The following is an 11,242-nucleotide window of genomic DNA, read 5'->3' as shown; positions in this document are numbered from 1 at the left end:
CTGAGGAATGAAATAAATAGGAAGTGCAGGAAAGCAAAGACGAAATGGCTGCAGGAAAAATGTGAAGACATCTAAAAAGGAATGATTGTCGGAAGGACAGACTCAGCATACAGGAAAGTCAAATCAACCTTCAGTGACATTAAAACAAGGGGGGTAACTTTAAGAGTGCAACGGGAACTCCACTGTTAAATGCAGAGGAGAGAGCACATAGGTGGAAAGAATACACTGAAAGCCTCTATGAGGATGAAGATTTGTTTGATGTGATAGAAGAAGAAACTGGAATCGATTTAGAAGAGATAGGGGATCCAGTATTAGAATCGGAATTTAAAAGAGCTTTGGACGACTTACGGTCAAATAAGGCAGAAGGCATAAATAACATTCCATCAGAATTTCTAAAATCATTGGGGGAAGTGGCAACAAAACGACTATTCACGTTGGTGAGTAGAATATATGAGTCTGGCGATATACCATCTGACTTTCGGAAAAGCATCATCCACACAATTCTGAAGACGGCAAGAGCTGACAAGTGCGAGAATTATCGCACAATCAGCTTAACAGCTCATGCATCGAAGCTGCTTACAAGAATAACATATAGAAGAATGGAAAAGAAAATCGAGAATGCGCTAGGTGAAGATCAGTTTGGCTTTAGGAAAAGTAAAGGGACGAGAGAGGCAATTCTGACGTGCTCGTATTAAGAAGGGCGTAAGACAAGGCTGTAGCCTTTCTCCCCTACTCTTCAATCTGTACATCGAGGAAGCAATGATGGAAATAAAAGAAAGGTTCAGGAGTGGCATTAAAATACAACGTGAAAAGATAACAATGATACGATTCGCTGATGACATTGCTATCCTGAGTGAAAGTGAAGAAGAATTAAATGATCTGCTGAACGGAATGAACAGTCTAATGAGTACACAGTATGGTTTGAGAGTAAATCGGAGAAAGACGAAGGTAATGAGAAGTAGTAGAAATGAGAACAGCGAGAAACTTAACACCAGGATTGATGGCCACAAAGTCAATAAAGTTAAGGAATTCTGCTACCTAGGCAGTAAAATAACCAATGACGAACGGAGCGAGGAGGACATCAAAAGCAGACTTGCTGTGGCAAGAAAAGGCATTTCTGGCCAAGAGAAGTCTACTAATATCAAATACCGGCCTTAATTTGAGGAAGAAATTTCTGAGGATGTACGTCTGGAGTACAGCATTGTATGGTAGTGAAACGTGGACTGTGGGAAAACGGGAACTGAAGAGAATCGAAGCATTTGAGATGTGGTGCGATAGACGAATGTTGAAAATTAGGTGGCCTGATAAGGTAAGGAATGAGGAGGTTCTACGCAGAATCGGAGAGGAAAGGAATATGTGGAAAACACTGATAAGGAGAAGGGACAGGATGATAGGACATCTGCTAAGACATGAGGGAATGACTTCCATGGTACTAGAGGGAGCTGTAGAGGGCAAAAACTGTAGAGGAAGACAGAGATTGGAATACGTCAAGCAAATAATTGAGGACGTATGTTGCAAGTGCTACTCTGAGATGAAGAGGTTAGCACAGGAAAGGAATTTGTGGCGGGCCGCATCAAACTAGTCAGTAGACTGATGACCAAAAACCAAAAAAAAAAAGAAAAAAAACCTTTATCCATTTCCCTTTTTAAATTTTCTAACCTACCTGCCCGATTAAGGGATCTGACATTCCACGCTCCGATCCGTAGAACTCTTGTTTTCTATCTCCTGATAACGACGTCCTCCTTAGTAGTCCCCGCCCGGAGATCCGAATGGGGGACTATTTTACCTCCGGAATATTTTACCCAAGAGGACGCCATCATCATTTAATCATACAGTAAAGCTGCATGCCAATTACTTCCGTAGTTTCCCCTTGCTTTCAGCAGTTCGCAGAACCAGAATAGCAAGGCTGCTTTGGTTCGTGTTACAAGGCCAGATCAGTCAATCATCCTGACTGTTGCCCCTGCAACTACTAAAAAGGCTGCTGCCCCTCTTCTGGAACCACACGTTTGTCTGGCCTCTCAACAGATACCCCTCCGTTGTGGTTGCACCTACGGTACGGCAATCTGTATCGCTGAGGCACGCAAGCCTCCCCACCAACGGCAAGGTCCATGGTTCTTGGGGGGAAGATTTTTTACATATAGTTCAATTATTGTCACGCTGTATGAGTCTGGCGATACACCATCTGACTTTCGGAAAAATCCCTTCACACAATGCCGGAGATACAAGGAGCCGACAAGGCAAGAATTATTAATTGCACAATCACCTTAACAGCAGCGTTGGTGATCACGAAGTAGATGAGGTTCAGCAATTCTGCAGCAAAATAACCGTCAACGGTCGGAACAAGGAGAACATAAAAAGAAGAGTAGCACTGAGAGAAAGGATTTTCTGGCCAAGGGAAATCTACTAGCATCAACATAGGCCTTAATTTGAGGAAACAAATTCTGTTTACGTTCTTCTGGAGCACAGAATTATATGGGTACTGAAATATGGACTTTGGAAAAACCGGAAAAGAAAAAAATCGGAAAATTTTAGATTTGATGGTACAGAAAAATCTGAATATTGGACAAAGAAGTTGTCGGTTTGGGGGGAGGAGGCCATAAAGCCTGGTCGTCGGTCCCATAGGCAAATGCAATTTTTAGGTCCTCTGTAGAATCAGCGAGGAAAGGAATATATGAAAAACCCCGACAAGAAAAATGCACACGTTGGTAGGACATCGTTAAGACATCTACAAGTACACAGGATATGCACAGGCCACCGTACCCTGTACCACTACTAGTCATTTCCTTTCCTGTTCCACTCCCAAATAGAGCGAGGGAAAAATGTTTGTCTATATGCCTCCGTATGAGGCCTAATTTCTCGTATATCTTCGTGGTCCTTTGGCGGAATGTATGTTGGCGGCTGTAGAAGCTTTCGGCACTCAGCTTCAAACATCGGTTCTCTAAATTTTCTCGATAGCGATTCTCGAAAAGAACTTCGCCCCTCCAGGGATTCCATTTAAGTTCCCGAAACATCTCCGTAATACCTTCGTGTTCCTCGAACCTACCGCTAAAACCTAACGGCAGATGCAACAGACGAGGGAGCGGAGTAGGGGCGTACATACGTTCTGATCTGTCACCTACTGTACTACACATATCCGACAACAATGTAGATAAACAAGAGGCATATATGTTCATAGAGATCAAATCCCTTAACAGAAAGTGCTTAATATGTGTCCTTTACAAACCTCCTAAAGTAGTCAGGTTCGCCTGCTTAGAAACTGCCCTCTCTAGTCTCGAATCGTCATATGAACATGTAATTATAGCAGGTGACACTAACATAAATTTTCTGCGCAATAGTTCTTCCACTGGGAAGAGGAGGATGCTTTCTTCCTCAAATATGACGCTACTTCAGCTGGCACCTACTTATCACACGACTACCAGTCACACTTTCATAGATATATTCGCAACGAAATCTCCAAACAGAATAATCCGTACCTCTCAAGTATCTGCGCCTGGCATGTCTGCCCATGACATCATTTTCATGACGTATTCACTAGAATGTAATAGAAAGAAACAAAAACTGTCTACATACCGAGACTTCAAACGCATAAATTTGCCTGAACTCGAAACTGAGGCACAAGAAATAGTTTTGGGGATGACCTCTACTACCCTCATGGACATAAAAGACAAACTCCAAGATTTCACTAACAAAATTACTCAACTATATGACAAATACGCTCCAATAAAGACCATAAAATTGAAAAGGAAACCTGCACCTTGGCTGAATGATGAACTAAAACAGCTCATGAATCTCAGAGACGCTGCACATCGAGCATACAAGATACACCATACACCTGAAAATCACGCTGTATACAAGCAGAAGTGAAACAATCAGTCAAGCGGTGAGAAACGCTAAGCTCAGGCATGCCCGTGCATTAGCTGACAATAGATGTAGACCAGCTATCCTGTGGAAAAATCTCCTTAGTCTCGGTTTAGGCAAAATAAAAGTTGCAGAAAACCCCATGGTTCCAGCTGAAGAACTAAACAGATTCTTCACATTACCTGCAACCACAATTGAACCGCAAAAAATAAAAATAAAAAATAAAAAAAAAAACAGAGAATCATTGATTACTTCATGGGGATGAACGACTGTAGCAAAGAAAAATTCTATCTACGGCACGTCACTTGCAGTACTGTCAAGAAAGCCATAATGAGGATTAGATCAGCATCTACTGGACATGATGGCATCACTATCCAGATGGTAAAACTTATTATTGACCAACTACTGCCCTCTATAACAGGCATTTTCAACGATTCATTATTCACAAGTGTTTTCACTGAGGCCTGGAAACTGGGACAAATTAAGCCACTGCCTAAAAAGGACATCGCCACAGCACCCTCTGACTACCGCCCCATCTGCCTTCTTCCTGCACTATCAAAGGCCTTAGAATATATAGTCCATGACCAGCTCACCAACTACCTAACTACCAACAACCTGCTAGACGAATTCCAATGAGGTTTCCGTAAACATCGAAGCACAGCGTTGGCACTGGTAAAGGTTACAGGTGACCTGAAACTTGCCAAGGACTGACAAGAAGCGACTATCATTTGCTCCTTAGATTTCAGCAAAGCATTTGATACTGTCGACTTCGACATCTTACTAGCCAAAATTAGCGGTCTAAATTTCTCACCAAGTGCAGTGCAATGGTTTCGCTCATACATGACGTCTCGTCAGCAACGCGTCCTGTCCGGGAATATAAAATCACAATGACGGCAGGTAGTGTCAGGCGTTCCCCTAGGCTCAGTACTAGCCTCTCTGTATGTCAGTGATGTGTCATAGGTTCTGACTTATTGCAAATATCATATGTATGCTGATGACTAAACGCGAAACCAAGCAATCTTAAGAAAGCTATTGAAAATTTCAATACTGATCTCGATGCACTATCAAAATGGGCACAGGACAGGACATAAAACTAAACCCATCTAAAACCCAATCGGTACTTGTTGGTCACTCTAAGCTCATTAGCCCAAAATATCAGGAATCATTACCATCTCTTATCCTAAATGAAACAAATATCAACTTCTCTCCCTCAGCAAAGAGTTTGGGAGCAATAATAGATGAAAGTCTAAATTGGACAGATCACGTAACTGCAGTGTGCAAAAAAGCATCAGCATCCCTTCGTGTCCTACAAAAATATAAAATACTCTTCCCTTTCGATCTGAAAAAGAAATTAGTAGAAACGCTTATACTCCCAATCACTGACTACAGCGATATTATCCTACAAGGCCTCTCTCAGGAAAACTCGCGACGTCTGGAACTGGTCATGAATGGCTGCGTCCGATATATCTGTGACGTTCGACTTTTTGATCACATTTCACCAGCATATGCAAAATTGTCCTGGCTGCGTGCAGACAAACGCAGAGATTTCCATACACTCTGTCTCATCAACTGCCCTATAAATGTACACTGTCCCTCATAACTCTCCTCGTCGTTAACGCTTATGTCGGAACAACATGACAGAAACACATGTTCCCATCATAATAAAATCCTCTATGTTCCACTGCATCGCTCAGTCACTTTCTCCAAGTCCTTTACAGTAGATGGAACCCGACTCTGGAATAACCTTCCTCGTTATGTTAGAGAACTTAAAAACACGTCCAGCTTCAAAATACGGTTAATGACGTATGTACTTAAGCAACAGTAATGCCTTCCTCTGTACACGAATGCACTTCACCTCATTACTTCCCTCTTTCCCCCTCCTTAAATCTCCCTCCCCCAAAACTCGCTATACTAGTAAACATCTACTTTACACACCAAGATATTAATGTACATCTGCTCAAATCTTCGTCACTATTGCCAATTTTTCTCATGTTTCTCACTATTATTTGTTTTTTTTACTGTTACTATTATTGTTTTTATCATAATTTGTATGTATAGCACCTGTTGTAAAAATACTTCCAGTACTTACTTTATTAGGTCTTAATCATTAATCTTTATTCATATTCTGAGTAGAGTAATCTAATTTTCTTATTTAAAGTATTGTCATGATGTAACTCTGATATGTGAAATGCTGCATGTGTGAAACACTGGTCCGATGTAAGAGAGGGCCAGATGGCCCTAATCTGATCAGGTTAAATAAATAAATAAATAACAAGCTCCTCTGAATTGTTTCGATATCTTCCTTCAATCCGACCTGGTATGGATCCCAAACACTCGATCAGTACTCAAGAATAGGTCGCCCCAGCGTACTGTATGCGGTCCGCTTTATAGGTGAACCACACTTTCTTAAAATTTTTATAATTTGTGTAATAAAATGTAATAAAAATGGGGGTTCCTATTTAAAGAAACGCAGTTGATATCCGTTTGACCTTTGGCAGCGCCATCTAGCTGGCCAACCATAGCGCCATCTGGTTTCCCCCTTCAAGCTAGACAAGTTTTGCTCTTTGTAGTTTTTTCGTTTCACGCTTATTTTGTGAGACATTTGATCCGGTCACGATCAGTGAACCACCCTGTATATATTATTAAAGTCTGCAACATGCCTCGTTGAAGTAAGGTCTTTAAAATGTTTACTAAGTGTTGTTCTTCTCGATGCCATAAACAAAACTTGAAAACTAGTTCAGTGATAATCAATGAGGAGATCTCTTCAAGTAAGTGCACAAGTACGTAGAAGGCGAGAATTGATACAGCTGATGTTATTGCTACTGAACTGAAAAATCAGGTTAACCCAAGAAGATAAACAAAGGAAAAACTCTTTCAGGGTGAAGAAGGGTACGCTTATGGTTTGCACGAGTTCACCCACGTAAGGTAAGGAATAACACAAACAGTGACAAACTTTGATTCAGATTTTCCGCAGCGTACATTTTCGAATTTTTATGTACCTTTCCTCACAACCTACTGATGTTACAGTTCTTGCATTTGGCGTGCAATTAGTCGATACTACAGCGAAATATTATGTGGGAGTGATTTAAATTTACTACAAAATTAAGACATTTATATATGAGAAAAACTCTAAAATTTGGTTAATTTTTTCTTTCAGGATACTTGAAGAGCGGTAAAAATCCAACTAAAGGAGATATCAAAATTCTGTTCAGCAGATATTTGTAATAAACTTACATCAATTGTACAAAAAGACATTAATTTAGTTCTGACAGATTTTTCAAAATAGGAGCATTTTTACTCATCTTGTTAGAAAAATTAATTTGTTTATAATTTAACCCTGTAACACAATAACCATGAACACTTATACGTGGCTGCACATTTCTTAACAACCGTGCAAAACTTAGATACATTGTCTTGAAAACTTTGAACTCGATAAGATTTTCTTCAAAGTATTGCACTGTTGCATACGTCCCTCTGTAAACCTACTTAGATGCATCTTACACGATACCATCCGAAACACATCACCATCAACTTCAGTTTTCTTCGCAATACCCCTGTCATTTTAACTGGCTACCACTTTGCTTGCATGTCTTAGAAACAATGAAGAACATTTTTCTACGATCATTCAAGATATAAACTCCATGACCAAATCAACGATCCCTTCTCCATACTGCCATGAGAAGGGATACTCACTACCGTACGTGTTACATACACAGCAAACGATCTAAGCCACAGATTGACTTCCTATTCCAAAACTGCAACAGCTGCAAGCTCCACAGAGAACCGTTCTGCGGACTTGTCAGGATTCGTTTTGTAATTATGGCCAGATATCTGTCCTGTTGTGAAGTTCTTACACAATACTGTGCTTTCGAAATCCCACCGTATTGTTGCTTGAACTTTAAGCATAATCTTTCGACGACCGACGCAGCTATCTTCTTCTAATGTCTGCACGCTGCCAGGACTCCAGCCACATTACGATTGAACCACTGTTGGCCTTACGCCGCTGTTACCAGTTCCGGTTCCCTACGAACACTACTCCTTTTCATTCTCTTTTGTTTTTCAAAGACCGCGCTGATATTCGATGAAACGGAAACTCGCTCAGCGTTTCCCAGCCTTGGTGGATGTGATATCCGGCGAGATCTTAACAAAACAGAGTGCCGGACCGCAAGCTTTCTTTCAGTCGAAACCTCAGTCACTGTTTATCAGGTTTTCTGACATCTTTATTTAGATAGACACCTGAATTAAGCTGTCCCACAAACTCGATTCTGGTCTCACATGTGATTACAATGACGATAGTGCAGTGGCCTAAGACTAACATTTCCTGTACCTGATAGGCGTCCTTTAAGTCTCTAAACAACACTTTGTTGAAATACCGAAGGTATGGTCTGTGTTTCGCCTACACAAGGTGGTTGAGAGCCTTATATGGGCCAAAGAGCGTTTTCGTCGGATTCTTTGTTGACTGTGCCAAGATACTAAATTCTAGTCTCAAAGAAGAAAGAAAGAGGCAACACGATTCTACGAGTCATTATGGATCTAACGTACTGTTATAGCAAGTAGTACTTCTTAGAAAATCGTGGGAAAAATTTTAGGACTTGTTACAGTAGTTTCCAACCTTCTTGCTTCTTATTTTTCTGTCTAGGAGCTACTAGGTTTATGCTGATCAAATACTTAGTTTCTTATTCAGAAAGGCAGATGAAAATAGTATTCTTGTTCTCATGGACAAAAGTACTTATTTTGAGAAAGTGAAGTAACTCTTAATATCCAGTTCCTAATATATTTTCACCAAAAATGCCCCCAAAGCCTTTAACTAAAAAATTAAAAACTTAACCAAAACCTGTAAAATCATAATACCCGAATATAAAGCTAAGTATTTGATCAACATAAACCCAGTAGCTTTCTCAGCCAACATCAAGACCTCACAAACTTTAGCATTATAAGCATTTAACCTATAATGTTCAGTAGTTTAATTATTTATGGTGCTTAATGCTGCCTGTTGTCTAAAGCGAAATTTGAGAAACAAGTTTGATACACAACAATCTATGCAAGTGGACTGTATCCTTGCCTACAACGTTGCCTAGGAACTAGTGCCCCTTCCAGATAAAAGTCAGTTGTTTCCTGAAGATTGCCCAATAAGCCGAAAACTAGTTTAAAATAACAAAAATCAGTGGAACAAAACCAGGATACTTTTTATCCAACTTTTTTCTTGTACATATTGTACATAATGTACCCCCTATCTTTCTCAGAATTTCGAACATGTTGCACCATTTTGCACTGTTGATCGGCTTTTTCCGATCTACTAAGCCTTTGAATGCGTCTTGATTTTTCTTCAGTCTTGCTACTATTATCAAATGAAACGTCATAATTGCCTCTCTGTTGCCTTTATTTTTACTACAGTTAAGCCGCGCGGAATTAGCCGAGCGGTCTAGGGCACTGCAGTCATGGACTGTACGGCTGGTCCCGGCGGAGGTTCGAGTCCTCCCTCGGGCATGGGTGTGTGTGTTTGTCCTTAGGATAATTTAGGTTAAGTAGTGTGTAAGCTTAGGGACTGATGACCTTAGCAGTTAAGTCCCATAAGATTTCACACACACACATTACTACAGTTAAAGCGATCGTCGCCTGACAGATCCTCAGTCTTCTTCTCGATTCGTCTGTATATTATTATTGTCAGCAACAATGGTTCAAATGGCTCTGAGCACTATGAGGCTTAACTTCTGAGGTCATCCGTCCCCTAGAACTCAGAACTACTTAAACCTAACTAACCTAAGGACATCACACACATCCATGCCCGACGCAGGATTCGAACCTGCGACCGTAGCGGTCGCGCGGTTCCAGACTGAAGCACCTAGAACCGCTCGGCCACTCCGGCTGGCTCTTGTCAGCACCTCAGATGTATGAACTGTAGTTCTTCCTGTCTTGGGAATTGTGTGGGTGATATTTTTCCACAAGTCTGATGTTATACCACGAGTCTCATAAGATCTACATACCAACTTGAATAATTGTTTTGTTTCCATTTACCGCCATGGTTTTAGAAACCCCAATGAAATATTTTCTATCCCTTCTGTCCTATTTGATATTGTCGTTTAAAGTTTATTTCATTTCTGAATCTAATACTGCGCCAACCATCTCCTCCCTGTCACGTCATCAGACAAATCCTCCTCCACCTTCTCATGGAGGCCATCAGTATACTCTTTCCACCTATCTTCTCTCTCCTCTGTATTTAACAACTAAGCCCCATTGCACTCTTAATGTTGTCGCTCTTGGTTTTAAGTTCACCGAATATTCTTTTGATGTTTCTTTAATGCTGAATTAGTCCCCCAAATAACCATTTCTTTTTATATTTCTTCACATTTTTCCCCTCTGCTATTTCGACTAAGCGTCTTGGCATCTCCTATTTTTTTGATTCCTAAATGACTTGAGGCAACGGCCTTGCCACTGTGGATACACCGGTTCCCTTGAAATCACCGAAGTTAAGCGCTGTCGGGCATGGCCAGCACTTGGATGGGTGACCATCCGGGCCGCCATGAGCCGTTGCAATTTTTCGGGGTGCACTCAGCCTCGTGAAGCGAATTGAGGAGCTACTCGACCGAATAGTAGCGGCTCCGGTCAAAGAAAACCATCCTAACGACCGGGAGACCACACGCCCCTCCAATACCCATCCTCAACTGAGGATGACACGGCGTTCGGATGGTCCCTATGGGCCACTTGTGGCCTGAGGACGGAGTGCTTTTAATGGACTTGAATGTCTGTATTCCTAACATTACCTGAACACTTTTAAACTTATTAATGTGATGGAATCACATTTTCCTTGAGACATATGAATCTCAGCTTTATCTTCAATATTGATAGAAGCTAACAAGTGAATTAAAATCTGTACCACGGCTCGGACATGAACCTGTACATTCTATTTACTAAGCAGACATGCAAATCATTACATCACCGTAGCAGTATGGCTGATACGGCTGCACGGACTGCCCTAGTCCAGTGTCCTCCATAGCACAAGCTTCACGTCACGCCTTCAACCCATTTTTCATTAAATCAGTATCGTCGAGGCTTTTCGGTATTGGAATACTAGCCCAGGTTTGCACTTGATGTGGAAATCCTTCCTGCACCTCAGGCATAGATGATCATCTGATTGAATTACATCTTCTTCGAGACATATGAGTCTCAACTTTATCTACGGTAATGATAGAAGCAGAACAAATGAATTAAAATTTTTCTGCAGCCAGGACATGAAACCAGGTCTCCTGCTTCCTAGGTGGATGTGATGTGCGGAAGATAGAAACTGATGTTAGTGTTAGGGTGGGTACTGGACAAGGATAGTCCATACAGCTGTGTTATCCATACTCTCATTGTCCTGTAATGGTTAGCTTATCAGACTAGTAAG

At 41.1% G+C, this 11,242-nt stretch overlaps 1 pseudogene; it reads left to right on the top strand.

The window, feature by feature from the left end:
- Positions 1-10,274: 10,274 nt before the first annotated feature.
- LOC126425516 (5S ribosomal RNA) lies at positions 10,275-10,392 on the top strand (annotated as a pseudogene).
- The last annotated feature ends 850 nt before the right edge of the window (positions 10,393-11,242 follow it).

This window comes from Schistocerca serialis, chromosome 1 (assembly GCF_023864345.2).
Source record: "Schistocerca serialis cubense isolate TAMUIC-IGC-003099 chromosome 1, iqSchSeri2.2, whole genome shotgun sequence".
Classification (NCBI taxonomy): Eukaryota; Metazoa; Arthropoda; class Insecta; order Orthoptera; family Acrididae; genus Schistocerca; species Schistocerca serialis.
The sequence above is the reverse complement of the archived record's forward strand: the minus strand, read 5'-3'. Positions and strand labels throughout refer to the sequence as shown.